The 18,892-nt window shown below is 37.6% G+C and overlaps 2 pseudogenes across 1 annotated transcript; one reads left to right on the top strand and one right to left on the bottom strand.

The window, feature by feature from the left end:
* Positions 1-1,514: 1,514 nt before the first annotated feature.
* On the bottom strand, positions 1,515-2,218 carry LOC111143991 (annotated as a pseudogene). Its single transcript, XR_002640353.1, has one exon. The product of XR_002640353.1 is annotated as a vacuolar protein sorting-associated protein 72 homolog pseudogene (transcript).
* Positions 2,219-13,318: 11,100 nt separating this feature from the next.
* Positions 13,319-18,892, top strand: part of LOC111143990 — a 117,610-nt pseudogene continuing 112,036 nt past the window's right edge.

Below are 18,892 nucleotides of genomic sequence, written 5' to 3'. Positions count from 1 at the left end.
AATCAAAACCACAATGAGGGGGTGGGAGGTTGGGGGAACAAGGTGGTGGGTATTAGAGAGGGCACAGATTGCATGGAGCACTGGGTGTGGTACAAAAACAACGAATACTGTTATGCTGAAAATAAATTAAAAAAATGATTAAAAAAAAGAAAAGTTGAAAAAAACATAGAATTGGGCTCAAAGTCATGCCACTAGATAAATAAACAACAAACAAATGGAAGAAATAATCATTTTAATAAAGCCTCTGGAATTGGAAAAAAAAAGAAAATAAATTATCATATGGTTTCACTTATTTGTGGAACATAAGGAATAGCATGGAGGACATTAGGAGAAGGAAGGGAAAAATGAAGGGGGGGAATGGGAAGTGGAGATGAACAATGAGAGACTATGGACTCTGGGAAACAAACTGAGGGTTTTAGAAGGGACAGGGTGGGGGATGGGTAAACCTGGTGGTGGGTATTAAGGAGGGCACAGATTGCATGGAGCACTGGGTGTTATATGCAAACAATGAATCATGGAACACTACATCAAAAACTAATGATGTACTGTATGGTGACTAACATAACATAATAAGAATAAAAGTTTCATATTTTTCAGAAAAAAAAAAAAACCACAATGAGATACCATCTCACACCAGTCAGAATGGCTAAAATTAACAAGTCAAGAAACGACAGATGATTGCGAGGATGCGGAGAGAGGGGGACCCTCCTGCACTGTTGGTGGGAATGCAAGCATGTGCAACCACTCTGGAAAACAGCGTGGAGGTTCCTCAAAAAACTGAAAATAGAGCTACCCTATGACCCAGCAATTGCACTACTGGGTATATATCCTAAAGATACAAACGTGGTGCTCCGAAGGGGCATGTGCACCCAAATGTTTATAGCAGCAATGTCCACAATAGCCAAACTATGGAAAGAACCTAGATGTCCATCAACAGACGAATGGATAAAGAAGATGTGGTATATATACACAATGGAATACTATGCAGCCATCAAAAGAAATGAAATCTTGCCATTTGCGACAACGTGGATGGAACTAGAGGGTATTATGCTTAGCGAAATAAGCCAATCAGAGAAAGACAACTATCATATGATCTCCTTGATATGAGGAAGTGAAGATGCAATGTGGGGGGGGTTGAGGGGTAGGAAAAGAATAAATGAAAGAAGATGGGATTGGGAGGGAGACAAACCATAAAAAACTCAATCTCAAAAAACAGACTGAGGGTTGCTGGAGGGAGGGGGGACGGGAGAGGGTGGTGGGGATATGGACATTGGGGAGGGTATGTGCTATGATGAGTGCTGTGAAATATCTAAACCTGGCGATTCACAGACCTGTACCCCTAGGGATAAAAATACGTTATATGTTTATTAAAAATAAATAAATAAATAAATAAATAAATTTAAAGCTCTGAAAGCTCATATGGAAATAGCATTCCATATGTGTGTTTTGTCCAAAAACACAAAACTAGCAGGAACGGGGGGGGGGGGGGGGGGGGGGGGGGGGGGAGGAAGAAATATAGAAAAGGGCTGAGCAAAGTTCAGAGCTGACAAAGGGGAAAAGCAGGGAGACAAGGGGAAACGTGAAGAGCCCCAAGTCAAGGCAGGAGAGGGGTTTCCAAGGACTAAGCATCTCATTTGATGACAATTTTCTGGCGCAAGCCTCTGGGCCCAGAACCAGGGAGGGGCTCAGGAGGTGGCGGGCCAGGGCCCAGCGCTGAGGCAGTGGGCGGCAGTCCATGGGCAGTGATGTACTTCTTGTAGGCCTCACGGATGATCTTGAAGGCTCGAGCAGTGGCATAGGGGATGTCTGTGACAGGGTCCCGGTACAGGGCTGGCTGATGGGTGACAGGGCAGACCTCCCGAACAGGGACCTTTGGGGGCCGCCCTTGGGGAAACCATTCCTCAAATGTTGCATCATCGCTAAAAGTGATGAAGGTACGGGAGCAGCGAGCTGGAGGGACGACGGGTCCAGTGCCTGCACAAGGAGTCAGCGCAGAGGCTGTGGGAGTAGGATCCAGTCCTTCCACATCCACGTTCTCCTCTTTAGGGCCTGGCTCCCCAACAAGCGGCACCGTCACCGAATGATAGGTGATTATGGGCCCTGGGCACTTCCGCTTCTTGTGCACCTGCTTCTTTTTGTCAGCTTCGAGCCTCTCGTATGTCTCCAGTGAACGTAAGAGCTACTCTGTGATCTTGGCCTCTCTTGTATTAAAACTCATAGTTTACATGCTCTTCTCACCAAATTCTGAGCAGCATGAAGGCAGAGACTGTGTATTATTCAATTCTAGATGTCCTGTGCCTATCACAGAAGAGATATTTCTCTATAATGATATGTGTCACTGAAAGACTTCATATACTAGATAGTAGCGGGAGATGACAAAGCAAATCTTAAGTGTTTTAACTGAATTACAAACAGAAACAGTACCAATTACCTGTGGAGTTAACTTGGACTGCCAAAGCAGTTAGATTAGTGTAACTAAATCTGCCACATATTTTTTTTAGTAATGCACCAAGAAAAAATTAATTAAGAAGATATGGCAGGTACTGAAGAAACACAGAAATAGAGATCTCAGACAGCAAGGCTGATGGTATAATATGGACCTGGAAGGAAGTGTAACTTGCTACTAATTTAACAGAACTGATGGTAAGCCTGTCTGGAGAGGAAGCCCTGCCTGCTTGCATTCCACTGGAATGTTCTGCAAGGGCTCCTGCTGCCAGGGCCGTAGCTGAAATGATGTCTTTTCCTCTTTCCTGCTGAAATCTATGACACTATTAACACTTGTCTTGCTTGAGAAAACCACATGTGAACCAACAAAATTTTGCATAATACGGACATTATACCCCTACTTAACAATAGTAGATGAGCTAACTTGAGTTATAGAAACATGCAAAATGACAGAATAGACACAGTGGTGATTGAAACAATGATACAGGATGACAAACATATTTTGGCTAAAGGGGCATCTTCACAATTTTTCTTTGGCAGTCAACAGTATTTGAAAAAGAAGAATATTAATGGTTTTACTTCAGGACAATGAAGTGTGGTAATGGACTTACGATCTGAGATATTCCCTTTGGAGTTACATAACATAATCTCTATCTTTGTGGGGGGGTTCCTATTATGTTGATGCTCTCATAAAGAAGTTTGGACCTCATAGACACTTGCATTTGATTTTACATTTCTAAAGCCTAATCTTAGTGTTTCAATATTTAAGAAGTTTTGTTCACGCCGCCACATCCATGGACTTTGGTCCCATTTTAATGACCTGCCCCTGACAGCGCCAAGATCCCCCACAGAGCAGGATTTCATGATGACTCTGCCTTCCTTCTTCCTCTTGCCTAAAGCCCTCAGGATCCTTGCTGCTCAAATGGGGTGCACAAACCCGAAGCATTAGCATCCCCTGGGTGCTGGTTAGAAATGCAGAATTCCAGGTCTTGCCTCAGCTCTATGGACTCAGAATCTGATTCAAACAAACTTCCAGCTGTGGCTACTGGTCCGTCGGCCACCTTCTGAGTAGCAAGTGTTTGGACTTCAGTGTTTCTTAATCCTTCTGGATCACAATGTTCACCTGGGGAGCTTCTTAAAAATACCTATTGCTGGGCACAACCTCAAACCTTCTGAATTAGAATCTCCAGGAAAGAGACATTTACCAGGCAGCCAAGATGATTCTTGGGGGCAGGCAAAAATGAGAAACACTGGGGACTACATTTCGAGTGCCCGGCCATGACCTCAGCCACCACCTCTTATTCTGTCTGAACCTGGTGTTTAGTGGATGGAAACCCACTGCTGTCCCCACTTGGACTATTTCTTTATTCCCTTTTTTTCCTCCAGTAAGCTTTAAATAAATAAAATCTTAAAAAAAAAAAACTGAGGTTGGTCCTTTAGAAAGTGGTATACTCTATGTAATTAATATCATGAACACTATGGTTAGTGATGGTCTAAGAATACAAGCTTAAATATTATGAACTAGTCCTTTTGTGAATGCTCTCACTTATTTTTGAATAGCTCTTAGTAAAATATGACTGATTAAATCATGATGGATGATGGTCCTTTATTATTGACCTCTCAAATTATGAATTGGTTTCACATTCAACATGTTGATTAAACACCTTTCTCCATTATTAAACATTTCTATGTAAAGGCTATGCAATATTAAATCTATATCTAAGTTTTATGATTTAATAAATGACTTAGCTATATGCTTATTAAATATATGAAAACCTAGATAGGAAAATTAAGATAAAAAATTAGGTATAGGTTTGTAAATAGTCACTACTTATTCTTCTAGGTTGAGTGATTAATGTTAACAAGTAGTAGGGATAGTACCTGAGCATAACTTGTCAATCATCGTTGAGTTTTAGATAAGCAATTACAAATTAATAGAAAGCTAAATGAAGGTCATGACATCTTCTCTTCATCATTTTGAATAAAGTTACATACAGTCAGGTGTTTGGGATATAAATGTTGAAGTCAGCAATGATATACCACTGAATCATAGATTCTCTGTGTTGAAAGAAATCTTAGGGAAACCTACTTATTGGAACCCTATGTCTGATAAATCAGTCCCATTTACAAAACTTTTAATATATTTATCTTTCAGTTCCTTTTGAAAACCTCTTGAAGAAGGATATTGATTGTAAAACAGCATATTCCATCTTTGAATACCTCCATCTGTTAGAAACATTTTTCTAAAGCGACCAGAATCTGTGAACTCACAATTCCCATCCACTGATAGTCACAAAAAGAAACTGAATTTCTCTAAAGTTTAACAATTCTTTTTATGAATAATTATTCTAGTCAGGAAGTACCCACTAATTTTTCTCTTCTCTCACACATAAATAGTTCTCCTTTATCCTTCCAACTATACCTGACAGTGATTTACAAAGTCACCAAAGTCTTCCTGGGGATTTTTGTGCAAGTATACTCAATTTCTATGTATTTCATTATGTTCTCCCTACAGCTAATCACAGTCCACTTTCATTAAGCTAGAAAGTTTTAGTTCTGGAAATAGCTATGTATATAAAAGTGTATAAAAGAGAACATGTATAAAATGCATTTCTCTACACATTGTCAAAAATAGTGTCATAACCAATTATCAATAAGATAGCCATATAGGGACAGAGAGTAAGAAACATAACTAAGAGAGAACACTATAAGCACATGATGAATGAGCAAATACAATAGTCCCTAACTCTCAGACTGAGTCGCAATGATATCTAGGTGAAATTTAATTTATAGAAAGCCATAGAAAATGAAAACATGTATTGCTCAAGCTGACACGCGAGGTACAAACTTTCCAGTCTGGACTAGAGTGGGGCTAATAGAAGCTTTCACCTGTACTTCTTAGAGGAAGGCAAGATTCAAAATGTTCACACTCATGCTCTTTGCAATCTTGTCCCAAGAATGACTCAGGAAGAATTTGCAACCAACTAAAGTTTCTCACACAGATTACTATCACTATTTGATTCTATTTTCTCCTTCCTGGATTTTTTTATACTTTATTTTATTAGGTTCAATTATACTTTTAATATGCTGATATGGAATTGGATCTCAACAAAGTTTTTATTACTTTGTTTTAAACCATTTAGGACATATCAATAGTTTAGCAAAATTGGTAAAATTAGAATTAGATAGTACAAAAAGCAGAGATCTTTAGCTAGTAACTCTACATGAAAGTGATCAATTTCTATTTGTCACATCACATTGGAGTATACGCTGTTGCTATTTCTAGAAAGGTGAGTGATCTGGAGAAAGGTAAATCAAGGGAAGGTCAAATGTAATCTGTTAATCATCCTATAGTTATAGCACCATTATGAACCTTTACAGTTTTATGTCTAATGTTGCCCAAATTTTCTAGACACATTTGTTGCCTCCTGCTTAAAGGATTAAAAATAACATCATGCCTAACATTTGTTTGCGTGCACGTACACACACACACACACACACACACACACACACACACACATCTTCATATGTGATTTCTATATGAGGGTCAGAATTCTTATGCCCTTGTCCAGTGTACCACAGGGTATCAGAAGCAGCTTGCCATCACTGAGTATCACACAAGTTATGCACTCTTATACAGACTTCTCAATGAAACTGTTCCCTGTATTATGCATGCTAGAAATAGGTGCTTTTATAAACTTTTAAATGAAGCAAAGAGAGAACTCCTGAAGGGTAAGATGGTTTTGACAGTGTGATTCATTTTTTTTTCTAAGCCATAACCACTAAAAGAATAAACAAACAAATAAACAAAACCTGTCACGTTGGCTGTCAAATATAATTAGACTATAATGGCTGCTATGAGACCTTCGTTTATTTCTAGCACAATGAGCTGGAACAGAACTTCACTGTGCTTGTGCCAGTGGTGGATTTAACAGGCCAGATAGGGAGACCTGATTGATGGGACAGCCCTTTCCTTTCACACCCCAGGAATGTGCCAAAGACTCCCCTGATGAAGATGGTCCAGGAATTAAGGTTTCGTGTAGAGCAGTACAAAAGGCATGACCTTACAATCAGGAGCATAGAGTTTTTTTCTTTTTTCTGCCACTACTGGGTAACATAACAAAATCTCCATTTTCAGGTATACAAAATCAGGGGCTTGGACTCAACTATCTCTTTTCAGGACAGCTTTAATTTTTTTTTATTCTATTCATTATCTAGGAGTCTTAAAATCAATCAGGCATTATATTTGCTCTTAATCTATGGAAGTAAGGAAGTGGTAGGAAAAGTTGGTGAGAAAAATAAAAATAAAAACAGATTCAATTTTCCCTAATAAATCTAAAAAATACTGAGGGGATCATCTAAGTAACAGATCTTAATTATTATACATAATTGGGAGTGAAAACACTCCTACTGTTGTATTTTACTCAAAATGTTTAAAGTCTGCAAACTCTACAGCATCCCTTTTCTTCCTCTTTGCTGATGTTATGCCTTCTTGTGGACCTGATCCAAAAAGGCCTGTGAGAGCCAATTGTTCAATTTCCAGGAATCTTGAAAACTGGTTATAACACATACATTATCAAATATCAAACTACATAAACTCAATAAATTACATTAAAAACAAGATAGTAAGAACTCAAAAATTCTAAGTATCTTACTACTGTGTACCATTATCTATGTTTTTGGGTTGATTTACATTATTGCATCTGTAGAATGGAAATTCTACATAATGGTATGCTACTGCATACCTCTTCTCAACTCTACATTCACTGCTGTTATGTTGGTACCACGAAACTGGCAGTGTTGGGAGTATTTCCAGCATAAACATAGGCAAATGCTATAAATCAAAACATGATGCATTGCTTTGTTGATTACCTAGACTTAAAAGAGTAATATAAATATGTTAATAATGTGGATTAAATTTAGAAGTACATCATCTCAAAGCTGTTAGGTTATGAAAAGAACACACAGTGGTGAAATATCCTTCTGGTATTCAAAGATCTCGCAAAGTAGCACCACTGCCAACTGGTAACAGCTTCTGTGCCTGCTCCACACAGACGAGGCAAAAATATCCAGGCCTACTGAGGCTGAGCAGTGCATCAGGTCTCTGATTGCTGTTTTCCAGAAGCGTGTTGGAAGCGAGCTCCAAGACAGAGTTCCCTACCTTCATGAATACAGAACTGGCTGCCTTCACAAAGAATCACAAAGACCCTGGTATCCTTGACCACATGATGAAGAAACTGGACCTCAACTCTGATAGGCAGCTGGATTTCCAAAAATGTCTTACTCTTATTGGCGGCATGGCCATAGCTTGATATGACTCCTTTACAAGGTCTACCTATTTATAGAAGTAAATCTGAGGGACTCTTGAGCCTGGCCTCCAGGCCACCCCTTTCCTTCAAAGCAGGCTCCCAATCACCACTTTGTCCCTGCATCCTACATATACCCTGAGTGTCCACCGACCTTTGCAGGGCAGTCCTGCTGGTAGATAATAAAGCAACAGGATTTTTAAAAGCACATGCACTTTGTGTGTAAAAAAGATCTAGCAAAGATGTCCTCACATTAATGATAAATTGGTGAAATTCTGACATACACCTTCACTGTTATTTTACTTTCATATCACCCATTAACTAGAATGAAATTACCAACTAACATTCATGTTGAACTATGCTCATGAGCTACCACAACAGCCTAATATAAAAATACAGATGTAAAGTTTGGAAAACATTTGGTGAACATATTCTGTATGAATCAATTAGATATATGGAATTTATAATAAAGAATATTGCATGTACTATTATCATTAGCTACACATCCTTGACAGCAATGATATTTATAATATCCCTATAACCGGACAAATATGTGGTCCCTTTCAACAGTCATTTGTTAAGTATTTACCAACATACCATGATTTTGTCTTCAAAGTTTAATCTAAAATCATCAGAAACTTGTGTTTCCAATTCCCACTGCAGCTAAGGATGGCCATTTATCCTAGTTCTGCTCAGTTACACTAAAGTGAACTTGGTAGAAGTTCTCTGAGAAATATTTTATTAATTGATAGAAAGGAAGAGATATGTGAAGAGAAAGTCCCTGCATATTCTTTCTTGCCTCAGACATTTCATAGCACTTGTTGCTATGAGCTGTGGCAGCCATTTCATGCCTGTGAAGGGAAGATTAAGAGACTCATAGAGAAGTTACCTGGAGCTGATACCATAAAGTCACTAAAAACTTCCTTGGAATTACCTCTCTCTGAACTTCTTTTTGAGATTTATTAGTAAACTTCTTTTCTTTCAGTCATGTTTTATTCAGGTATTTTCTTTTTTTTTTTTTTTTTAAGATTTTATTTATTTATTTGTCAGAGAGAGAGAGAGAGAGAGAGCAAGCACAGGCAGACAGAATGGCAGGCAGAGGCAGAGGGAGAAGCAGGCTCCCTGATGAGCAAGGAGCCCAATGTGGGACTCGATCCCAGGATGCTGGGATCATGACCTGAGCCGAAGGCAGCTGCTTAACCAACTGAGCCACCCAGGCGTCCCAATTCAGGTATTTTCTTACTTGCAGCCAAAAGCGTTCCAATACAAAGGCTTGTACTTCTCACCTTGGGTGCGTCTCAAGAAATCTCCTAAACATACATAATCCTGTATCTAACCTGCCAATTAATTTACTGTGTGTGTATGCACATGCATACACTTCATACACACCTTCCCTTTTATTTGGACATACTGTGCTTTCTTCCACACTCAGCCACTGAAAATACCATCATTCTGGTTGAAATACCTCAACCCCTTCTCATTTACCCTCAGTAGTTAAACTGTATAATGATCTCAAGATCATATCTTCCACTATAACTATTGTTATCATTTATTGTAATAAAGTATCATCTTTTCTTTTGTAGCATTTATTTTAGTTTTATATTTTACATTCATTTGATAATTATTAATTGTTAATAATATTGGGATTAACTATTCCTTTTATTAATAATCTAATTCATTTTATTAATAATATGTCTAATTGTATGCTCTCTCCACTAATCTCTGGACTTATTTTTCACCCTGACATCCCTGGAATGTTTAATTTACCTTCCAGGACACCATGTATTTTTAATTTTTTTTAACTGACCGACTACTCCTTCTCGACTTCCTTTGATGGCTTCATTTCAGCTCCTTGAACTCTTTTTTTTTTTTTAAAGATTTTATTTATTTATTTGACAGAGAAAGACACAGAGAGAGAGGGAACACAAGCAGGGGGAGCGGGAGAGGAAGAAGCAGGCTTCCTGCCAAGCAGGGAACCCGATGCGGGGCTCCATCCCAGGACCCTGGGATCATGACCTGAGCCGAAGGCAGACACTTAACGACTGAGCCACCCAGGTGCCCCCAGCTCCTTGAACTCTTAATAGTAGAGTCTCATTCACTGCACAGTCCTTTATCTCCTTATTTCTTAGTATGACACCCATTCCATGTGGGGAATCATCCTATCTAATTTCTTCAAATAATATCAATGATGACAATAGCCCAGATTTCCTAATGAAAATCTCCACCAGGAACTAAAAATCAACATACTCAAAAAAAAAAAAAAAAAGACCTCCTGATCTGTCCTGACTTCATACCCCACAAAACCTTCTACATGTACACTCACCCACATCCCAAGTAAAGGCAGGTCTGTTTGTCAGTTATTCAGGCCAAGTAAATTTGAGTTAACCTTGACTTATCTCTTGCTGTGTCATTCCAGGTCCTACTGATAAAGAAATTCTGTTGTCCTACCTTCAAACTACATCAAGAATGCACCCACATCTTCCCAACTCCATCATTACCACCCTAGTCCAATCCTCCATTATCTTTTCCGTGGATTATTGTAATTGCTTTCTAACTAGTTTCCCTTCTTCCTCTTCACTCCTCTTCAGACTCTTCTCTACATAATGGCATGTGGCTTTTACTCTACTTGAGAATGAGAGGCTTTGGGGCATTAATCTTTTATAATAGCCCCGATTAAACAATTATTGCATGGTTCTCTTTTGACTGTCCAAGGTGATTCTGACATAAGTTATTTGAGGATGATACTTGCAGAAACAGTAGGCTTAAAAGCAGTGGGGAAATAAAGTTAAAAGAGAGGAAATCCCCTTTGTGATTTCTGTCATCTCTCCTTTATCCTAGAGTTTCTGCCTGAGTTGCAACTCAAACACATGATGCTGCTATACATCAGCAACATGTGTTTTATATCTTGGGTGTTATTTCTAAGCAATGTATATGAGACACTTGACACAAATGCACGGGCTGTCTTTCATAGAAAACAACAGAAAACCACTCGAAGCTTTTTTTTTTTTTTTAAGATTTTTATTTATTTATTTGACAGAGAGAGATCACAAGTAGACAGAGAGGCAGGCAGAGAGAGGGAGGGAAGCAGGCTCACTGCCAAGCAGAGAGCCCGATGCGGTACTTGATCCCAGGACCCTGAGATCATGACCTGAGCCGAGGGCAGCGGCTTCACCCACTGAGCCACCCAGGTGCTCCCCACTCGAAGCTTTTTATCCACCATCATTCTCTTCCAGGGCCAGTTCAATACAGCATCAGTTATGATGTCAGAACAAGAAAGAATTTGTGTTTTGTTTCATGTGACAATATTTAAGGGACATTGATTTTATATTTAAGCACACAGTATTAATTTCCTTAAATTGACAAAATAACAATGGACCATCATAAAATATACGCTTTTCTTACTGAATTGTAATATCTTCCTCCCTTCTTCACTGGCCTTTTCTTCTTTCCTCCCATCTCCTTCTCCTCCTTTAACTCTTTTCTTTCCCTTCACTCCTGCCTCTCTTTCTTTCTCTCTTCCTGTGTTCTCTTGTGAAGCCACGGACACGACAGTGTGAGGATGACAGCAGGCACCAGCATCTTCCATGTTATACATGGGATTCTGAGCACAGCATGCCTTTGGCCCAGGCAGGTGGGAGAACTGAGAGAAGCAGGCTAGCCATCTGGAGACGAACATATGGGTGGTGTGACATACGTTCTCACAATTGGCGGCTGGGATGATCAGAAATAGAATAGGGAGGTTTGACTCCTCTTAATCATAGAAACAACAAAAATACTGAAAATCAAAGGGGGTACTAATATAGAGGGATCCCAGCTTAAAGAAGAAACATAGTTTTCCTAAATGTTCATATAGTGCTATATATTTAAACTTTTTTAAAATTTAGAAATGTTTTCACTTTTATACAAGTATTGAGCGACTTTTCTCTCTTGTGTCTAATTACTAGCATCATCACCATCATCATTATTTTAATAGCTACCATAATAGTAGCTTACTAAAATACTAGTTGTTTAGTACAGTAGTTCCATCAATTGGAGAATTAAAAGAATCACTATGGGATTTTTTTTTTTTCTTCCTACTGATAGCCAGATTCCAACTCAGACAAAATGAAACAGACTCCTGAATAGTGGGTATAAAAGAGGTACGAAATAATGCAAAAAAAGAAACAGTTTTTTTAAAACTCTTCCTAGATTTTATTCTAATCATTAGTGATCTTTGCTACATCTTTAAACTTTTTCTGGGCTAGAAATCAGGAGAGCTACATTTCACTTCTAACTTCAAAGTTTCCCAGAGCTTTAGGCACATAATTTTAGTTTCTTGGGACTCCATTTCCTCATCTCAAAAACACAGTGATCAAAATAAAAGATCTTTACATTCAGCTATTCTGTGATAGGATTTATGATTCTAAGTTCACTGTAGTTGAAACTAAGCAAAGTGGATAAGACAGAACTATTGTACACTAAAACAAATTGAGAATTATGTCAGAAAAATTAAATAAACGTTGCCTGGTAAAACAGATTAGGGTGGCTAGTCTAATAATGGTTCCAGGATGGCTACTTTATAAGCTAATCTTCTATTCTCTACAAAATTGAATGAACAGAGAAGTTGAGAGACATATGTACAGAAAAAAAAATTACCTAGTGTATTGGGTTTATTTCTGGGCATGTCACTTTCAGAGCTATCTATATTTTACCTAGACAATGAAAAGCATACTCAGGGAGGGATTATCAAGATTATAAGGGGCGGCAAAAGCATTTAATATAAAGATTGATTGAATAAATGAAGGTCATTATTCCTGAAAAAGGTCCAAGTCATAATGGGAAGCATGATGGTTCTCCTCAAATATATGAAGAAATGTTAGGTAGAAAAGAAGTTATACTTCTTTTACATGTACTAAAGAAAGCCCATTAATTTATTCCATATAAATCTATGTAATGGATATTATATCAAACAATAAGCCAAATGTCAAGGACAAGATATTAAACAAAAACAAATATGGAGTCTACCTTCATAAAAATTTCAGCCCAGAACCTAATAAATCCTAGAAATAAATATAAAATTAAAAATGCAATGTGTTACATAGGAGAGAAATTGATCTAGTTAGGAAGGTTGGTAAGTGTTTTCCAGGGAAGAATCCATTGTAACCAAAATCTAAAACATGAATAAGAAGGAAATAATTTTGCAAAAATTGATTTTATGCATGTGTGTATGTGTGTGTGCCTGAATGGAAGAGTGTTTGGTAGAAGGAACAGTATGAGCTAAGGTCTTATAATAGAAGGGACATGGTCTAATTGAGAAACCAAACAGGTGGTTGGGACATAGAGGTTGAATTGAGACTGTAAAAGGGAGCTAAAACATAGGATTTTATAGGTCTTATTAGTTGTAATGAGAATTCATGGAAGTTTCATGTTGGGATGAAGCAGGTGATATCACTGCATATTTACTCAGATAAATGTAGTGGGAAGGCAATTAAAAGAGACACAAAAGTGGCTGCCGATCAACTACTTAGGAAGCTTCTCCTTCCAGACAAGAGATGGTAAACGTTTAGTCTAAAGTAGTAGTAACAGCCATGGAGATGGAGAGAACCAGGTATGCATGTGGGATGTTTAAGAATGAAGAGCAACTGAATTTTTTGTTGAACTGCACAGAGGAAGAAAAGGATGATGTCAAGATGGACTCCTGGTTTTCTGGCTTATATAAGGAATGGATGTTGGTGTTCTTGTCTTTCACTGATGAGATTAAACTAGGGAGACCAGGTTTGGAGACTTGCATGTAGAGATTATGGGCTGACTCTAGTCATACTGAATTTATGTGTCATGTTTAAATTTTTAAAATCACCAAGTCTATACACACACAGAGTCAAGAGAGTCAAGACACAGCTTAGTATTTGTGAAAGCCAGAGTTGCTGAAAAGTCTGGGAGAGAAAGGGCAAGTGAGAAAAGACCTTTTTGAAAGCAGCCTGACTCTTCCTAGTCCTGATCTTGTTTTAAACCAATGCTGAGATAAGCATAAAAGAAGCCCTCAGCAAATATTCAGCAAGAATCCAGTGTGACATTACCCAGAGGTCTGTATTCAAGGTTGAAAGTAGTACTGGAAAAAATAAGCTTGTCTGTGTGTTCCTTGCTTGGCACTAAGCTTTAGTGCCTGCTGATAATTCAAGCTGTTAAAAAAAGAGGGCAACCTTTCCCCCCATATCAACAATGAAATAAATAAATACATAAATAAATAAATAAACAAATAAATAAAACACCATGTGAGGAAATGCATAAAGCAAAACAAGTAAAGGAACAGCTGAGAAAGGGGAAAACAAAGTCAATAAAAACTATCGATCAGGGATGCTTTAAGAATGTAAACATTCAGTATTGAAAAGAAAACAAATATAATTGTAGAGGCTGTTTAGTATTTGCATAGCCATCATTAGAATGCTCACTACAGTTAACATTTCTTAAAGAACTTTCTTCATAAACATAGTGTGCCTACAATTTAAATGATGCTTTCTCCAGCTGTCTGAAGCTCTGAATAAAATAGCTCTGAATTCCCATTGACCATTAAGACGTTCAAAAGTTATTTTATTAAGACAGAAATTGTAGGATATTTGTGAAGTTTTACTGTTGGTACACAATTCTCCTTTTAATACCTTCAAGTTTTTAAAATGTTGGTATCTGGCAGTTAACTATGCAATGGAAAAATTATAGCATGTCTTTCTCAAATATCTTGGGTTTAACAGAAAGGCATCACTAAGAAATCAATCATTCTCCAAGTTGAATCTTTTCCAATTTTGCTTCAGAAGTAGTCAGCAACATGAAGCTTTTAAAATGATCATTTCTTTGGTAGCCTATGGGCTGTTAAATCATGCAAATAATTAATTGATGTAATTAAACACATAAAACAACACTTGCAAAATTTTGTACAGTGAAAATTAACTAGAGTTTTACAGTAAATAGGCAATTAATGCAAAAGAAAATAGAAAGAAGTACACGCTGAGATTCTGTTTTATGTGTGATATCAACCCAACCAGGGAGAATTTTTTTAATTGTGCTTTTTGGTGGAAATAAGAACAAAATAACATAAATATTTATAATACCAATTCATCACTTTGGTATACCTAATGCTGAACCAAATTATTAAGTCCAGTTTTCTGACATATCTTCAATTAAGAAAGAAAACCTACAATGATTGTAGATAGAAGTTTTTTGGATAAAAAGACTTTGAGACCCCTGGCTTTGGGCAAGCTCTTTTTCAACCTCTGTGCCCTAGGAGATAAACTAATTGTCCCCTTTCCTATATTTCCTATATTTCCCCCTATCCCCTGTCAAATGTAGCTCAGCAACCATACTTGTCTCTACCACTTTCTGTTTTCTCACTTTCTATTCTTAGTAGCAGCCATCTTGGTTGATATTAAACTATGTGTTTTTTATTTGTTCAACATTCCTTTCTTCTATTAGAATTGAATCTTGTCATGTTTCTAATATGTCCCGTTTCCTAGAAAAATTATCAGCACTTTGTAGGAGTCAAACAATCATTTAAAAATAAAAACCTAAAAACAGAACAACAAAAGCAAAAAACACTCATTATATTCCATACACTGTGCATAGTACTTTTTATGTATGTTTCTTATAATTCTTTAATATGCCTAGCTTATAATAAACCTCCAAAACTAATTGTGTTAAAATGAAACAAAACACTCTTCTAGTGTAAAGGTTTGATTAAATTCCAGTTAAGTCCACCTAACTCTATTGGTTAAAATAATTCTAGGGGCACCTTGGTGGCTCAGTGGGTTAAAGCCTCTGCCTTCGGCTCAGGTCATGATCCCAGGATCCTGGGATCGAGTCCCGCATTGGGCTCTTTGCTTGGTAGGGAGCCTGCTTCCCTCTCTCTCTGCCTGCCTCTCTGCCTACTTGTGATCTCTCTCCGTCAAATAAATAAATAAAATCTTTAAAAAATAAAATAAAATAATTCTAATGACTAGTTTATCAATACTTGGACATTTGTCCAAATTTACTATATTTACTGCTGAATTTAATCAAACATATAAGTAATAGAATAGAGAAGCAAATATATTTTGCGAATATATCCTTGGTTTCTGAAACTCAGTAAGTACCTAATAAATGTTTGTTAAATTTAAAAAATAGCTATGACTAGTTTATGTTTTATAGCTACAGGTGTACAGTTACTTGGCCCAATGAGAAGAAAAATATCTAAATATCTAAAGATGGCTTATGTCTGGAACCAGAACTCTCCATAGATGCTTATTCAGGGGTACAGATACTCATTAAATGAGTCAGTGAAAAAACGAACAACATGCAGAAAATGGAAGTGACCTAAGTAAGTAAATTCTGTGAATGAGAACCCTCTAAAGCGGGTGTTAGGGACTAAACTGTGTCCCTTTCAAATTCATGTATTAAAGCCCAAACTTCCAATGTAACCGCATTAGGAGGCAATCAAGGTTAAATGAGGTAATAAAGGTAGGGTGGTAATTCCATAAGATTGATGTCCTACAAGGAAAAAAAAATTAAGTTCGTGATCTCTCTCTTATCACACATACCCCCAAGGTTGTGAGAACACAGCAAGAAAGTGGCTGTCAGCAAGCCCGAAACAGAGATCTCACCAGGAACCAAATGAGTGGACATCTTCATCTTGCATTTCCAGCCTCTAGAACTGTGAGAAAGAAATCTCTGTTATAGTCACTCAGTCTGGTATTTTATTACGGCTGCCCAAGTAGACTAATAAGGTTGGTACTATAATCTTCCCCATTATATCATGAGAAATTTGAGGCACACAGAAGTATTTCATCTGAGGTCATAGACTTAGAAGTACCAATTCAAATCCAGGACTTAAGTGTAGGAGAATATAACTCCAGAGCTCATCCTATTAACTATTTATAATGCTTTCACATCAAGTAGGTAAAGGGATGCAGATACAAAGAAAACATGCATGTGGAGAAATCATAGAGAAATGAGTATGACTCAGAGAGGCAAGTAAATGCAAAACCAGGCAAGGAATTTTTTTTTTTTTTTTAAGTGTCCTATTCTCCTAAGAGCAAAAGGAAACCACTGAAAGAGTTTAAGGAAGAGGGTCAGTGGGGAAGGTGGGACCTTAGATGGGATGTGGATTCTGAAAAGGTCACTGTGGCTCCAGTATACTTGCTAAAAATACTGAAAAGACTTTGTCTTGACAGTAAATAAGACTGGCCATTTAGAGTCTACTTGGCATTTTTTTTTTTTTGTTCTTTTCCATAAGTTAGTTTACTGCCTGACACATCACTAGAGAAGTAGAAAGGCAAAGAAGTGCAACTTCTCCAGAAAGATATGTGAGGTTTGTTTGCCTACTTAAGAATCTCAGTTGCATAAACATAGTGTATTATTTTCCCACTGTTATCAAAACAAATTACCACAAAGTTAGTGGCTTGGAATAATAAAAATATATGATCTCACAGTTCTGTAGGGTCCCAAGTCCAGGTAAAGTGTGGCTGGACTAATTCCATTAGTGCCACACAGCCACAGGAATGAGGTTTCTGCTTCACTGCTGGCCGACTGACATGGGTCATTTGCACATTTTGAAGGCCCATTTCCAGGCTACTTACAACTGCCTTCAAAATCAACAATGGTGGGGCGCCTGGGTGGCTCAGTGGGTTAAAGCCTCTGCCTTCAGCTCAGGTCATGATCCCAGGGTCCTGGGATGGAGCCCCACATTGGGCTCTCTGCTCAGCAGGGAGCCTGCTTCCCTTCCTCTCTCTCTCTGACTGCCTCTCTGCCTACTTGTGATCTCTGTCTGCCAAATAAATAAATAAAATCTTAAAAGAAAAAAGAAATCAACAATGGTGATGGGACGCTTGGGTGACTCAGTCCGTTAAGTGTCTGCCTTTGGCTCAAGTCATGATCCTGGAGTTCCGGGACTGAGTTCCCTGCTCAGCAGGGAAACCTGCTTCTCCACCTGCCCCTCCCCCTACTTGTGCTCTCTCCCTCACTCTAATAAATAAATAAAAACTTTTTTAAAAAGGCAACAATAGTGAATCTTCAAATCACTCTGATTCTTTTCTCTCTGCCTCATGTCTCTACCCCATGTCTTCTGCCTGAATAATCTGCCTTGGTCTTTTGCTTTTTGGAACCCCTGTGGTTATAGTGGACCCACCCAGATAATCTAAAACAACCTCCCTAAATTGAGATGAGTTGATCAGTAATATTAATTGCATTTGCAAAATCTCCATACAGTGTAGCTAGATTAGTGTTTGAATAAACAGAAAATAAATCTTGGGGGGACATATTTAGAATTCTAAATATGCTATATGGTCCCCACTTAATATACACGTATCATTTAGAATTAATCACATAAGCATGGAGGATGTTCTTAAACTGACCTTTTGCTTACTTTCAGTTACTATAAATACATATTTTTATTCTTCCTTTAGTCATAAAACAAGAGTTTTATGAAAACACATTTTCTTGAAAGAAATCTAATACTAGAGGTGCATATGTCATTACATTTTGAGCCAGTATATATGAATAGAGATTGGAAGCATACAAATAAATTGCTTAATATGATAAATTAACATAATCTACTCATTCCAATTATCTTTCCAGCAACTCATCATTCCTCCAGGATTTCATTTTGCTATTTCAGATACAAATGACATTTTTTAATTCAGTCAAACCAGCACTAATAATTTCTTAGCAAAATATGACAAAAAACAAGTGCACTTTTGATGATAGATGATGGAACTTGGCAGTAGAAACAAATTCTGATTTCGCTTATTTTATTGTCTATGGCAATACCTCTAGCGACGAAGGGAACAAGGGTATGTCATGGTAAATGTCTGTGTCCTAAAGCAAGGAATAATTAGTCAATATCAGTATTTTGTATGAGTAATCATGCTTCATCTAAATCAATCTTCACAAAAATATTAGGTGCTTCAGAGATGCCCTTAAGGCAGCTACCACATGATATCCCTGATTTTAAGGGAGTTAATGCATATCCCTTAGAAAGTAGCTTATCTGAAGGTAACTAAGGGATTTGAGAAAACATTGCTCTAAAATAGGATAAACATGGATAAAAACTAAAAGTGACATTTAATTCTACATTCAGATAAAAGAATAAATTAAGTATTATTTAATGGATTGCAACTCTGTACTACTTTCCCTCTAGG

The sequence above is a fragment of the Enhydra lutris genome, unplaced genomic scaffold, assembly GCF_002288905.1.
Source record: "Enhydra lutris kenyoni isolate GAN:26980312 unplaced genomic scaffold, ASM228890v2 scaffoldscaffold10, whole genome shotgun sequence".
Classification (NCBI taxonomy): domain Eukaryota; kingdom Metazoa; phylum Chordata; class Mammalia; order Carnivora; family Mustelidae; genus Enhydra; species Enhydra lutris.
This window is presented reverse-complemented; position numbering and strand designations above follow the sequence as displayed.